Source organism: Neodiprion lecontei, chromosome 3 (genome assembly GCF_021901455.1).
Source record: "Neodiprion lecontei isolate iyNeoLeco1 chromosome 3, iyNeoLeco1.1, whole genome shotgun sequence".
Lineage (NCBI taxonomy): Eukaryota > Metazoa > Arthropoda > Insecta > Hymenoptera > Diprionidae > Neodiprion > Neodiprion lecontei.
Genome location: NC_060262.1, coordinates 34,351,910 through 34,367,126, shown reverse-complemented (window position 1 = coordinate 34,367,126; position 15,217 = coordinate 34,351,910).

The window sequence follows — 15,217 nt, the reverse complement described above, 5'->3', positions numbered from 1 at the left end:
GTGGATATGAAACAGCTACCCTAAGAAAAATTTGGATTGAAACGAGGATAAAATACTTTTATGGTCTGAGCATAAACGGTTCGGTATTCACGGATAGATTCACCGTACGCGAATTATTTCGTTTCTTGAAGGAGATTTCTTCCTCGATCGATGTTTAAATTTGATTTTCTCATACGACCGAGATCCTCATCTCAAGTTAAACGCCAAGAGCCTTGCCTAGCCTCGCCCTGAGACTCCGAATGACAATTAGTTTGATCTAAACTGAACCGTAAACGAGAAGTTGCGGTAATCGTGAGAATAGTTAGCACCGAATTACCGCAAACGTCGCCGCAAGTTAAGCGACGTTCTTCCGTCTCGTACTCAACCTGTCTTTGTCAGGTGGATAGTATAAGTTTCTCTCCAGCGGTGGCAACGATCGCAGATAAGATTTCAACAAGTGAGTGACTGCAGGGCTATAGAACACCGCCTCCCGTCGTCCTGGTTCATTGTCAGCTCAACCAAAGCCTTCGAACTATCGTCTACCTTATTCCGAATCCCCGGCCCTCAGATCCGCGCTAGATCACCTTTGACTAATCTGATCCATGATCTCACACTGTCGGCTGTCTAGTTTCGCGGTCTCAACTGGCCCCATGTAAATATGGACTCCGTTCTTCTCGGGCCGTTAGGAAGACTTATTATCCGGAACATCTTCTGCCGGATCAATGTTCCGCGTTGGTTTCAGGAACACTTCGTAACACGAACCCATGGTATGTCACTCGGTTATCCGTTGGTGCAGTCTTCGACAAAACGCTCGGTAATTTTTTGACGGTCTTTGGGAGTTCAACGGTGGAATGGACCGATATTCTGGCTCTGCAAGCTCAGTTTGATCGTGTACAAGCGACAACGAGATCAGGACTGCAGAGACATCCGACATTTGGTTATACCAACTTGTTGCCCGAACCGTGCAGCCCCGGTTGGGCCGAAGAAGCCGTTGTCGGGCGGAAATTTGAGGAATTACTGACTGTCGGAGAAGCCGACATCCGCAAGAGATAAATTCTAAATGCAATTCCCGTCTGCAGTTTGCACGGCGAACCGAGGTACTCAAGCTTCTGCACCTGTCCCGGATAAGTTACGGCCTCGCTAGACGGCCGGATCCTCTCGAAACGTCACGACGCGACGAGGCTTCGGTTCACGACGGTCGAAACTGAGCATCGATTCGCTGCTCGATTGCACGTTTTCGCGATGAACCTGCGCTCTGCTAAATCAGGATGTTACCGAGCGGCGAATCGTCGAGCAGCGAGACTCCGTATTTAGAAATTACCGAAACATCCGCTCGTCTTTCCGTCGATCCACAGGCAGTGAGCGACCTGCCATCCTCCAGGACCTGATTACGACCGCAAGTGGAGGATTCCTGCTTCTTGCCTTTCCCAGGGTGAATTGCACAGCGTCGCGACTTGCGGTTAGCGAATGCGGTTGTGTTGCCGGGGGTGGTGCGTGTCGCCTCTTCGCTGTGTGTGCCCTGCCTCCCTGGTACCACCTCCGGTGTGTTCGAGTGCGACGTGGCTTTAGATTACGAGGTACATGCCGGGATAGGGAAATCTCGGTAATCCCGTATAATCTCCTCCAGGACTTGAGTGACAAAACAAGCCCGTCGCTCGACCCGGCCACCGACCGGGGCTGTTTTGCTCGGTACTATTCTCGACCCTGCGTCGATCTCCTTCTCTCCACGGCACAAGGCTCGGGCTGAAAGAAGACCGGCGTGGTCTCTCTTTGTCCTGTGGAAATATTACGATCCCCGATCGCAACTCGTAGCTAAACCGGGTATGTATTTCGAAGACGAAGTGGACTGATCTGCAAATTTCCGGCATCCGCGATTTCGCTTCGGAATATTCATCCGTCGATGTACAATATTTGTCTTTTGTTGAGCGTACATGCTGGGAATTGTTCGAAAGCTTGCCGAGTGTAGAATCTCTGGAGCTTTGCAGTCACCGCTCGATCTTTAGAGTAGAAAATTGATTAATATTTCAGCTCCCGACATCTTTATTTTGGGATTTTTAATCTCGCGTAGTCTTAGGGCTGCGTTCGCGTTTGAATATGTTGATCAGTTTTCGCGCGTTCTTGTTTAATTGTCTTGTTGTTCTACGAGAGTTCCAACAAACATCAGCGGTGTCATAAAAAAAAAAGACTCACCGCTCTTGACTGTACCGAGTTAAATCTTACACAATTTGAGAAATGTCTTAATTCCACACAGATTAATACACGTGCGGTTCGTCGGTCGGGTACAATGGGACGGAATAATGTAAATGCAAATGATAATTTAGCCCGGCGCTATAGGAGTTAAGCCGAACGATATTGTTAACAACCTTTGTCTCCTAGAGTTTCGAGTCTGTCTGCAAATGTGGGATAAAGAAGGGGCGTCGTGACCTTGGTGAGATCAACGTTTACCTAATGCCCATTTAATTACAATAAACACTAATTCCAAAGCCACAATTATTTCGCGTTACTTGCCACGTCTAAGGTAATAATATGAATTTTCACCTTCCACATAATCAAGAAGTTGACCTCCTTCCACGCTTGCTAACGAGTGGAAGTACTTTACGCGGACGGAACCCTTTCAGAATTTAAAACTCGGTACATAAGAAGAAATGGGCACGGAAGAAGAGCAGATACCTTAGTCATTCATACGTATAAACTTGGTGGAGCTTTGTGAGATCCTATTAGATGAAAAGTATTAAAGAGAAAAGTCACTTTTATTTGCCACCTGTCGTAATAATTTTATTCCGTCGTTTGTCTTGGAGTGCCAGGGAAGTTTGCGAATAAGGTGTACTTGTGCCTACTAAGTTGAAAAAGATCGGAGATGAATAAGAACCTTTTATTGAAGAGCAAACAGTTCTCACACGGAATGAAATCCCGCGCACATTCAACCGCTATTAATTTATTCGGCTTACACGAGTGGCATAAATACGCAGGTCTTAAAATATTACCTCTTCAAAACTGGCGACTGTAATAATACCGCGAAATTCTCTTAACTCTTTCGAGACACTCAGGTGCGGCATCTAAAGTGGCGGTTCTTCCGTTATAGCCGTGGTGATAAAACCAGGAGATCCAAGAGAGTAGCGTCTTGAGTGGGTGAATTTGTCAAGAAAAGTATGCAATTCGAGTAGAGTTCCTCATTGCAAAGGTCTCAGGCCGTTAAGTGTAACCCGACAGTTGCTTCCGCGCCTCTCCATTTTCCCTCGGCTGTCAGATTGGCCAAGTGGTTGGTCTTAACCTCGTTAACGTGGTTCAACATTTAACACCTTCACCTTGTGTTTTCTCTGAAAACCGAGTCTCGATGCCGTTTGCAGTCCGCTCGCCTCTTAACAATTAGTCCCTCTCACTTCCTGACGCCTGAATTACACGCTTGATAATTAGCACTCTCTTGTCCTGCAGTTCTGCAGAAACTGCGCAATTCCGCCGCTTATTCTTCAACCTGTAATTATTTATGCAATGAATTGCTCGTTACCTCGTTGACCTGAAACCGCTATTTCTCTCCTTTCCATCGCTCGTCGCGAGTCAAGACAATTGTTGAGACAAGGTGGTAATCACTCTTTTCGATCGGTGACCTGAGCGACGAAACTGTATCGGCGGAAAAAAAGCAAAAAGCAATTTTATTTCAGCCCTTATTTTTTCCTTCCACTACCAGCGTTACGCTCCGCTTAGCGGAGACAAGAATTAATTTTTCCAAATCAGGGGAGCGAACACTCGACCAGAAGTGTAATTTAAAACACTCTCCCAACGCTCTGAATCCGACCTCTGAACGTCAGTGACGTCTCGCCCAATCTTTCATTTCTAGCATGTTATTCGAGCTTGGCTGTAACGCAAGCTGGATGGAAAATTCTGGAGTAAGCGATGAGTTATAGCGAGCGAAAGTCTTGTACCAGAGGATAGATTAGGTGTGTTTTTTTATCTTTCTAGTTTTTTCCTCATTCTTCTTCTCAGCAGCTACGTAACGAGAAGAGCAATAAAAACCGAACAAATCAAAATCAACGGCTCATTATTTGAATCGTACATTACAGAATCTCCACGGATGAATGCAAAGACTTTTTTCACACGAATAATTCCAATCCCCAACTACATTCGAAATTATAAATGATCAAGCGAAACGTCAGTCGGAGCGCGATGCACGCGGATCATTCATTATTCCGCGGACACTTTGTGCCACATCTGTATAATGCACCCGGCAGGCATGCGTGCGTAAGTGTGCTTCCTAGCTACGCCAAGCAGTTACCTACGCAAAACAACGAGAAAGATAGTGGTAGTTTCCTGTGGAAAAGACTCGGATATTTACGAGTGTTTAACGACATTGGGGCAGGACTTTGTCCGCGGAGTTTGCACGCGGCTGCCGCGTGCAACCTCCAAGCTTGATTGATAAATAAGATCCCGAGGAAAGTTACTGCGTCGATATAAATTTCCATGTTACACTGAACGACGGGAACGTTATCGCGACGAGCAAACTGTCGCTGTGCGGTATTGGCGTTGCGTCGAAATTGACTGTCTGGTTATTGCCTCAAGCGCGTTTATTCCCTTTTTGATATCGACGCGGGCTTGCTTCATTTTAGCTCATAACGTACCTGCAGTCGCGTTTCACGTTCCAGTAGGTTCATTTTTTGAGAAAGAAGGTCATCGGTTTCATTCCATACGCAACTATCTCTTCGAACATTACCTGTTGTTACGGCATTTTCATTTACTTTTTCTCTGCCAGTGTTCTTCAGGGGAAAACGTGCATCCTTAGGATATCCATCGCATACTGATCGGATTATGTGTTTTAGATTACGAGAAACCTTTCTTTTTCCAAGGCTTATAGTTTTATTCCCGACTCAATCATAATGTTAACTTTGTTGAACTGAATAGCGGCACGAAAGTAGCATATTATTCCCTCTAATCTCATATTTCCCGCAAATCCAAACCTAAATACAAGTGTGAAAAAATATTATCGTTCCAGTTCCTTCGCTGAATTTTTCAAAATAATCGTATCGTAAGGTTTGACAGTTTGATTGGCTGATATGAACAACAACATATTTTTTTTTCGTTTTCTCCTTTCGGGAGGAATTCTCGTCCAGAAACAACCAATGTTTAGACATTCTTCCACCAAAAAAAGCTTTGCCCTAATTTAAAACAGTGCAGGAATCAATTACATATATCTCGTTCGCCGGAAATTTGCTCAAATGGAAGGATTACTCCGGGAAATAATTATTTAGCCGGTGATTGGAGAAAAAAATCACTCGAATCGGTTTAACTTCAGTGTTCACAAACTGCGGCGGCATTTGTGATTATTTGCTTCGTTCAAAGTGTAACTGCAGATAAACGAGGGGAGTCATTGCGGGCTATGAGTTGGCCAATTTTGCAATTCCAGCATCGCTATTTTCCCAAAACTGGCACGATCGCGCAACGCGTTGAACAAACGTTAAAATAGCGCAATTTTGCGCAGCGCCGATTCGTGGGGAAGTCAAAAGTGGCGGAAGTTGTTCCGCGTCGCTTCCTCCATCGAGGCACTCAATTATCTCGAAGCAATTCCCCGCAAATTAAGCTCTCAGGCTTGGCCTGAGAGTTAATCAGCTTCGTCTTGATAATTGTTAATTTTCCAGAATACTTTCACAGTCTTTTTCAAAGTGCGACTAAATTATAATTTTTCACTCTCATTTTAATCTTCGTAAAATTCAATCATCATCATTATTATCACAACTTCTTATCACTTTTTCCAAAAGTCTCACGTCTTTCAAGATCTTTGTGCCTGTAATATTTTAATTTTCATTTTTCCTGCCGGTCGTTTCGCTAAGCAAACGCTTTAACGCATCACGCAATCTGTGATAGCTGTTGTTTCAGAGTTACGAAGAAAAAACTGCGGATAGCGGAAGAATCGTGCCGACCTATTCCACTTTTCGTACATACATACATATATATATATATATTTGTATATCAATTCTTCTTCTCGAGAGCCTCTCGATCAATCTGCAAGCTGCAGGTTCAAGGAGAACCCGGCGAGTTGTTTCTACCGCATTTATTCTGTATCATTGGGTGCTACCGGATGATGGAAAAAAATTGAATCAGGGCACCGAGATATTTTTTTTTTTCGCGTGCTATCCGAAGTGGAAGAATTGTCAGGAAGACCGGGGAAGAGAATAATAATTTGTCTGAATGTATACGTTTTTACTTTCGGAGACAATTGAGAAAGAAAATTAGTTCGCCGCAGAAGAGTTAACGAAGCTGAAACCGACTCTCACATATTCGCTTTATTTTCTATTTTATACTTTGGTAAACGTTACAAGGGGGAAAAAACGAAACATAAGGACAAAAGCCGCTGGTATAAACTCGCAGATCAGTGAACCGGATTATTTTAAATTACGAGGTGTTTGAACGGGATGGAAGAGGGGATCGATACCGTCGGAAAAATTCCGACATTGAAAAAGCGGAACCAGGCCAAAGAGCGGGGGAACAAAGAGCCGAAAAGACTCGTGAGCATTTGTGTCTCAAGTTCCACGGGGGAACGTTTAAAAAATTTTATCTCTTAATATCTTCGCTGCCTAAAAGTTTGGTTATTTTATTTCGATACCGAGTCGACAGGCCTTTTCCCGATTTGGATGGCAAAACTGTCCCGCTTTCCGGTTAAGTGGAAACAATCGTCTGATCCGAGGGCGTGCAGGACTGGGATGATACTTGGCGGTGGGTTTGGGACACAAGCAAAATTCTCCGATAAATATGCGGCTGCGCAGAGAGCCGTTTGAGAACGACCCGGGCCGAGGTGTCGAAATTTTGCACGTAAAACTCAAAGCGTTATCAGAGAAAGCGTAACGAAGAGTGCGATACGCGAGCGCTTTGTTCTTCCGCTGGCAAAGGCGCTATTTTGAGGTCCGAAACTGCACGGAAGGTAATCCGAGTCCCGTACATTTTAGGATGCGATTTCGTACCAAAGGCGAGAAAAGGGAAATTAATGGGTAGGGAGAAATTTACCGCTGTCCAGAATGTTTATTTTCCACGTTGACACACCGCGAATATTTAATTCAGAATCGGAATTCCGTGAATGCGGGAGTGAAATATGTTCAAACAGGTGTGGGAATAACGCTTCTTTAAACCGAGACGTCAACAGAGAGACGCAATAAAACGATAGGGAGAATTTTTATCTTCTCCTGAAAATCCGTGCAAACGGAAAACTTGATGCAAATTATCAACTGGTCGATATACTTGTCGTAATATACTTGTTGATGATTGAAATATTTCAGGAATCAGGAAATTCACTTTTGTCGTTGATTTTTCGGAACGTGACGTGGAATGACGAATGTGGATTCCATAGAGAGCGCGAAGCTGCAAACTGTGGGAAATGGGAAAATTCTTGTAGGTACGGCGAATGACAGCCTGGCAAAATTCCCGCAGCACTTCGTCACTTCGCGGAGGAAGAACCTGAACAAAAGTCGGGAAAGAGGAATGTCGCTCGGTGTGTGATTTTTAGGAACAGGTTGAAAATATACGGATAAAAGTTCCCGGAATGGATAGCAAAGTAGTTTTCCCGTGACATATCGCCAATAGTTAAGCGGGCTGCAAGAGTTTCCACAAGTCCGACGTGTAGCCAGTAAAATATCGGAGTCTTTACGTCTGCATATGAATAGCAGTTCGACCGCCGGCCAGTCTGGAATCCAGATTTAAAATTGAAAAATACGTCATGTGAAAGAGGCGGTTTCGCCTCCGGGAAACGACCCGAACTAATGCCACTATCCGTTAGTGCTTCCTCCCTTTTTTTTCACATTTCCCTGCCCGAATCGTTCTTCGTGTTTGAAAACGGGGATTCGATCCGCGAGCTTTGTTCGAACGGGTATTAGCGAGAAATCATTCTCTCCTTGCCGATGTTTTCGATATTTTTGTGACGAAAGGGAAAGAAATCTTTTGTCCATCATTCCTAAGACGGATTCTCGTCACGACACACTGATAGATAGTTTTAATACCGTGGTTGGAGGGCGAAAGCCGAGGGAAGTTGGCCACAAATTACGACGGAATCACCCTCGCTACAGTGCTTGACACACCGAACGTCATCAGTGGTATGATAATGAAGCCCGAGTACAGCGAAATGCACTTAGCAGACGGCGAAAACAAGCTGCTGTTGCAGGGTGTGATACCACCTGTGCTTTACAAAACGAAGTTTTCCCCTCTTAATTGTAAATTATGATAGCTGCAGGTTGTTGCATTAGCCAAGTGCAATAATAGGAGAGCTTAGTGGGAAAATTTTCGTAATTCCCGACTATCAAAACGCCCGTTTTCATCAGAGTTGCGTTAATTCAATCTTATTAAAACCTCGAGTATAAAAAACGTGTAACTCTAGCATCGCACGATGAATGAGAAAAAGAAAAATAAGACTCGTTCAATTTATTAAAATGGTATACTTTGAACGATTTCTATTTTTCACTCAGTGTTGTTTTTTTTTCTCTTACATTTCTGTGAAATAAAAAGGTGTTTAGTTTGATTGAGGGAAAAATTCAACAAATCTTACCTGCTTATTAAGTACACGTTAAACTCACCCGATATTACACTGACGCTTAAATTTTCTCAATTTGACTGCGTAGTTCGTTACTTCGTGTTTGCAACAAAACATTTCATGGAATAAAACAAATAGAAACGAATGAAAATTTTTCTCAGCATTCAACACGAGAGTACCAAATTTGACGAAAAGTGGAAATCGGTCTTCTCGTCCGCAGCAATTAAGAGCGCATAAATCAAGGACGCGGAGGGCAGTGCGTTAAGACTTTGGCAGGGATAATTAACGCGTGCAATGTGAAGCACGCGAATCTGCATAGGTGCACCTCGATTAGCCCGTGTCCTGGCCGTCCGGCGTACATTCCTACGTATACAGAGACAAGCTTGTCCATATAGCAGCGGCCCGATTGGCATGCTGCTCACTTGACATTATACAAGGAGCATCCGTGTCGGGTAAATTAAAGCAGGGAGCAAGCTGACGCACCGGATGTGCCGCGGCGATGTAGGCAATTGGCCCACCACCACCACCACCGAACACGGGTCTTCTCTTTCCAGGATGGCGGAGAAAAGGGCCTAAAGAGGGCAACGCGGCTCTCATCAAGAACTTGGCCGAGGCGATCCCGTTCCTTCTCCAAGGACCAGCTAAGTCTGTTCGTGAAACCAACGACGTTAGACCGAGACGGCTGGGAGAAAACTTTGACGAGGAAGAACACCGGTGTAACAACTAAAGCATACCGCATGTAGTTTCTCGGTTATCAGAGATCTAAGCGTTAAGGAACGAGTAACGACGGCGAAGGACTTTCCTCGAGCTAAAGGAACGCGGACTCCTCTTGTTCAACCCTTGTTTTCTCCGCCACTCTCGCGAACTCCGGCTTAACGACAAGGAGCAAGGACCGAAGGACTCGCCCGGAGGGTTCTTTGCGAGGATTGAAAAAGGAAGTAAAAAGAAAAGGAAGAAAAAAAAAAACATAATTAAGTGGCGATCCGCGCGTACGAGAGGAGATGTAAGCCGCCTAAGATGGATGACCGCCGTATATCTGACCATCTATATTGATTCGGTTGCGGACATATTAATTACGTGTACGTTTGGGCGTGGTCACATGTGGTAAAAAACAGTTTCGACTGCTTTGAAACGTCGGGAAATTTGTTTGGAAATCGAAGAATACTTGAATAAATTTATAGCATTCGGAAAGATTTTGCAAGTGTGATTAAAGATGGTTCAGAGTCCAGATAAGGTGCGTATATCCGATCATCTCGTCGAAATCTTAAATCTATTTTCAATCATGATTATAGGTACGCGTCTGATTATAACATTGTCCAAAAAAGTATGAAATCTACCGCTTACCTCAAGTCTCCGGGCAACGATTCGAAGGGGAGCTGACTTTCACAGTCCGCATTAAAGCTGCGTGCGATTGTTTCCGTGAATTTTTTTAAACCGGCAATAAACACACGCTCAAGATGTTTCGCAGCCAGCTGCAGCGGAGAGACGCGGCCGTTTAACCGGATGTGAGATTCGGAGTTTGGCGTGCTCTTTATCACCCGCGTTAAAAATATCTTTTACGGTGTGGTTTGATGCCGCAATTCAATAAAGATGACGGCTCGATCGGGGAGTATACATATCTATACGACTATAACTCTGTCATAACCGTGGCGAACAATCACTCTTGAATTGCCTACTGCAGCCGACATTCGCTGCCGGTAATTCCACTTCATTTCGCAAGTAGGTGAGGTCGGTTAAACCGAACTCGTTGAGGTTTGATGGCCATTCGATGCCCTGTATTGTGTTGACTGAAAGCTCAATAACATCGAGGATCTAACGGTACCTCCTAACTCTCTTTCCTCGGGACCGTACCCTCAGCAGCTGAAGGTAAAATCGAAGGTAGCTCTGCTGTGATAACCCTAACGTAAAATACCGTATACCGATAATCGTGAAACGCAAGCGCGTCACGAGCTTTACACCTTTTTTTGCATCTTTTTTAGACGTGTAGTCGCTGCTGAGAGGCGACAATTCCATCGGTGTAGGATATCTGGTGTTTCAATGCTGTCGTGGATATCGATTCGTTCGAAGAGCGCCGATAGTCGCGTCCCGGCTTTGGCGTGCCTGCAGGAATCGTCCTTTCGTTATTCTCGGTACGAGGTAAAAGGTGAAACCGTATCGCGGAGCTAATTTGGCGAGGCGATGGTCTCGTCTTGGAAGCCAGGGGATAAGGGCTTATTAAGTATAAAACAGTCTATAAAAATCCCGCGCTATCCTTCGCAGCTGCGGCGGAGCCGGCGACTTTCGTCGTCGTCGATTATGCCGAAGGGACGTAAAAAGGGCGACTGCCTTCCTTCTGAATTTCATTGCAGCATCTCCGCGACTAGCAGCTCACAAGGAGTCGGATTTTTTGGACTTCGCGACGAACTTCAAACGATTAAATTATCGCGTTTCGCAGCAAATATCGGGTTAAATTTATAAATACCGATTTTCCTTGGTTACTCGACGCTTTTTGCTTCAATGAATGCTTACCACTATAGGCAGTCATTTGTACGATCCAAAATTTTAATTCGTACCGAAGATTTTTACCTCATTATCTCTGTATTAAATTATTGATCACTTAAGATTAATCGACGGACACGGCGAGAAACTTTAATAGGGAAACGTGTATTTTGTTTCTTACATTCTCCAACAATATTAACTATAATATGATAATAATGATGATGACAGTAATGATGATAATAATAAACGATGATAATGGCCGTAGCGATGATAAAATTATGTGATATAAACGATGAATCCAATGAATAGTAAAATTATTGGAATTCGTATAACAATTAATTAACAATTTCTCAATTTATTTTTCTTAATATAATCTTCAGATATTTTTTTTTTCTGACTTTTCATGTTACACGTCAAATTTTTCCAACTTGTTTTTAAATTATTTTTCTTTTTTTTTTCTTCCCTTCGTAGGTACAGGTTAAGATCTTCATTTGATGTCCGACATTTAAATTATGTATATTCAGTTACAAATTCTCTTAACATTAATATTTAAAAATCGGACCAATTTTTAAATACTTTAACATTATTCTTTACGAGCTATAACATTGATTTGAGTTGATAAGACGGCGATTAGGAGCCGCCGCGGAATGTTTGAAGAAGAATTTGAAAATATCGAAATGTGCAATGTATAATAAGAAAATTGGCGGCGGCGCCTATACGCCGTGTGATTTGATCAATTATTCATTTATTTATTTGTTTTATCCCTTTTGATTACGAAGTAAAATATTGCACCCTATACCCTCGAGTTAATAGGTAGTATAATAATATAATTACATCTTAAATATAGTAACGGCCTTCTTAATAATTCATGTATAACTTATGTATATAATATATATTGAAACATATTTGGCAACACAGTCCTCTTTACGAATATATTACGTTGTACACACTAATTTTAGACGCTTTGCAATTGCGATCGTTCACTGTTTTGCATTAGGAAACTTGTTCATTAATTTATACATAATATATTATATTCACTATACCTCTCACGCCTAGCTACACAGTTTCATTAACATCGTTTCTGTTTCAACTCTTTTTTACTTTATTCGAATCACTCTCTATTTTCAAAATGTGGTTAATATTGTATTCCCTTGGCCGAATCAGCGAGGAAAACACGCGTCACTTAATTCTTTCACTTTACGCTTTCTTTTTGTTAGAGTTTAACGATAATTCGGTAACGTGGTATTTGGTTTTAATATTTCACAAATTCATTGTCGACAGCGAGCGCGTGATGAAACGTAAAGCCAAAGATTGACATCACACTTAGCGAAAAGAAATTCCCGTGTAATTGCTGCACTTGACGTTCTTTTTCTGAAAATTTGACAAACGCTCGAAATGGTTGCCACTACGTATCGTGTAACGAATAACGTTTGTCCGTAGTAATTATCGGTCCATTTTGTGCGGATTTCGAGAATTGTGATAATTTTTTTACCTCATTCCTATAATAATTATATCCCGAGGGTGTAACGATCGATGATCAAGTTGCGTAAATATTGAATAACAAAAATATGTAGGTACGTTTTTTCAGCCATTTTGGACACACTCTGTCGTTGGGAAAATACAAAAACCAGTTTCCCGTGCCCGCTATCTTCAAAAACCGAAAAACCAAAAGGGTTATCCGATCGAATCGAGTCATTTGTTGATTCGGCTTCACTGCGGCATAAATGGAAATAGAAATGTCTGCAGCATCAAAGCTGGCAGTCGATAGGCGGCAGAGACCGAAACCGTATATTCAAGTTCCTCCGCAAGTACTAATAGAAAACGATGAAGCTCAGGAGGAGGGTAAAAAGCGAAGAAATAGCGAGGGGCGGACCCGACTTAATTCCGACCCTAAGGATTCCATCAGGAGGTACGCGGGCGGGTAAAGATGATCCTTGCAACCACTGCTCGACTGTTATCCCTCTGCCTGTTTTCCCGTTTCTCGATATCAGGACTCGTTCGTAAAAATTCGCCGTAAACCTACGCGCGTCGTAAATGCGGAAGTTCTCTCGTACAGGAGATACGGTTTTTACATGTCCATTCGGATATTCTTCGCGGAACAACTCGCGTTGAGCGGAGCGTTTCCCAGTTTGAAAGATTGTGAAATCTGTTTAATTTCAGGGTGTTTGTCTAGCTGGAGAGAAGCGGACGCCAGCGAGCTTTCAGCTAAGCGAATTCCTAGTGCCATTCGAGTACTTTCCAATAAAAGTCAGTAATCGTTGAAGTGCGAAAAGTGTGGCCTCCACTTTGAAACGTTGGATTAAGTTTGGCGTGCGAGGAAAGTGCCGACTCTTTGCTTGGCGGCATGTATGCATTTATGTAAATGGAATCAGCGACGCGTGAGGTCAGAGGATGGTACTCATAAGTTTCGCCGTTATAAACGAGGAATGCGGCTATGCAGGTTACCCTTTTATGAACTTCACCTTGCTCAAGTGCATTCCTGCCTTTGCGCCGTTCCAAACGTAGGATACCTGCAAAGATCGTTCTCACCCAGGCGGAAATATATTCCGGCAATACATCGTTTCGCGATAAATTGAAGAATTTTTACGTCAAGCTTTCTCGAAAAAGATCCTTATACGGTGTCTCGAGTTGAATATTGCACGAAGTTAATACTTTACCGAACCAACGGTGAAAAGCAATCCAAGACGATGACGAGGGTATCGGTCAGAAAAGAGTCCCATCAAGACTTTGTTACGAGATGGTTTCCGGTTTTAAGAGAAACAGGAGACGGGGAACCGAATAAGCGAAGGGAAAGAGGAGATGAATTATATTTCTGCAACCCTACGCGTTGCGGAAGTTATATTAACTCTCGGCGTATCTTCTTCGCGGTTTTCCGCGCGGCTTCTATAAGAGATGGCGGAATGTTTGCCGCGGCGGGTTGTTGCCGAAAGATCCCTGCGAGACAGGGAAGGTCGTAAAAAGAAGTTTGGGTCGTGACATTTTGAACGGGTTACGACTCGAGGAACAGGAAAGCTCGTCCGGAAGCCGAGTTCCCTTCCTTCACCTGAGAGCGACGGCGTCACTTCGTCACCTCGAGCCCGTAAACTTTGACACTGTGCGAAGGGTCAGAGTTCGCGGTCTCGGGTTGGCGAATTTTCAGAGAGGGTAAGACTAAAGCAGTGCTGTTAGCAAAACGGACCCGCAAGCACCGCGAGGGCGACTTAAATTCGCCAGTTTACGAGGACGCCTTTTGTTTCACTGGGTGAAGAAAGTCGAATCAATCATCGCTGCGCGAAATATTGCACAAAGTCACCGAAGGGTCGCCGAATTTCGAGTAATTCAGGGATGAAAAAATGAATAAAGTAAAAATAATAAAAACAAAAATCGGATGGTTTGCTCGTCGTTAGGCGTGGAACTAGTGGGCGGATAAAAGGATGGAAGACCGCGTATAAAAGTGGATAATAACTCTGTATGCCGAGCCTCGCCGCTAACGACCGAGGCGCCTAATCACCCCAGAGGAAGCGGGCATAACGCGTGAAATAGAAGTTGAAATTTCCATTCTGCGGGTGCGGGAAACTTTGAGTGTAAGGGTAGGTACCCGTTTTATGGCTGCTGCCTGCAACTCTCCGTGCGTATCAGAGCGGCGCACTTATGCACGAGTAATGTCCAACTGCTTCAAGAATGACACCAAAGATAAGGAGGGTCGTATTTATGAGCGATATCCTCTGTTTTCCCCAGGTAACAGCCCATTTCATCTCTCCCTCTACGATTCGCCAATCTTTTTTATTCTCCTTTCTCGTTACGTAATATCGCGTAGAAGATTTCTTTTCCGAGCTGCGAAAGAATCGCAGAATTAAAACCGTCATGTATTTCTCGTTTGTCGGATTCAACTTGACTGATGTTTCGAAGTTTTTTTCTTTTTCTATTGCGTACTTTATTTTCTGGCCAAAAAATGCGATTTTGATGGGACGATCCTCGCCCTTTTCTTACACGATTTTATACGTGGTATTTTCTTGATCTGTTAATCTTAAAACAGTTCATTGTCAGGATATAGGATGCAATTTTGAGTGCGGAAACGGGGGTGAAACTAGGCTGGAAATGTTGTCGCTACCAAACGGAATCCGCCAACACGCTTGAGCTTTTAACCGTCTCATTTTTTCATTTAATCTAATGATTTTCCGTATTTCTCTCATGCGCGTAACTTGAAATAAAACCGCAGGTAAGAAATTTCGCATCAATCGCTATTCAACGTTTCTCCTGCGCGGGTTAACATCCTTT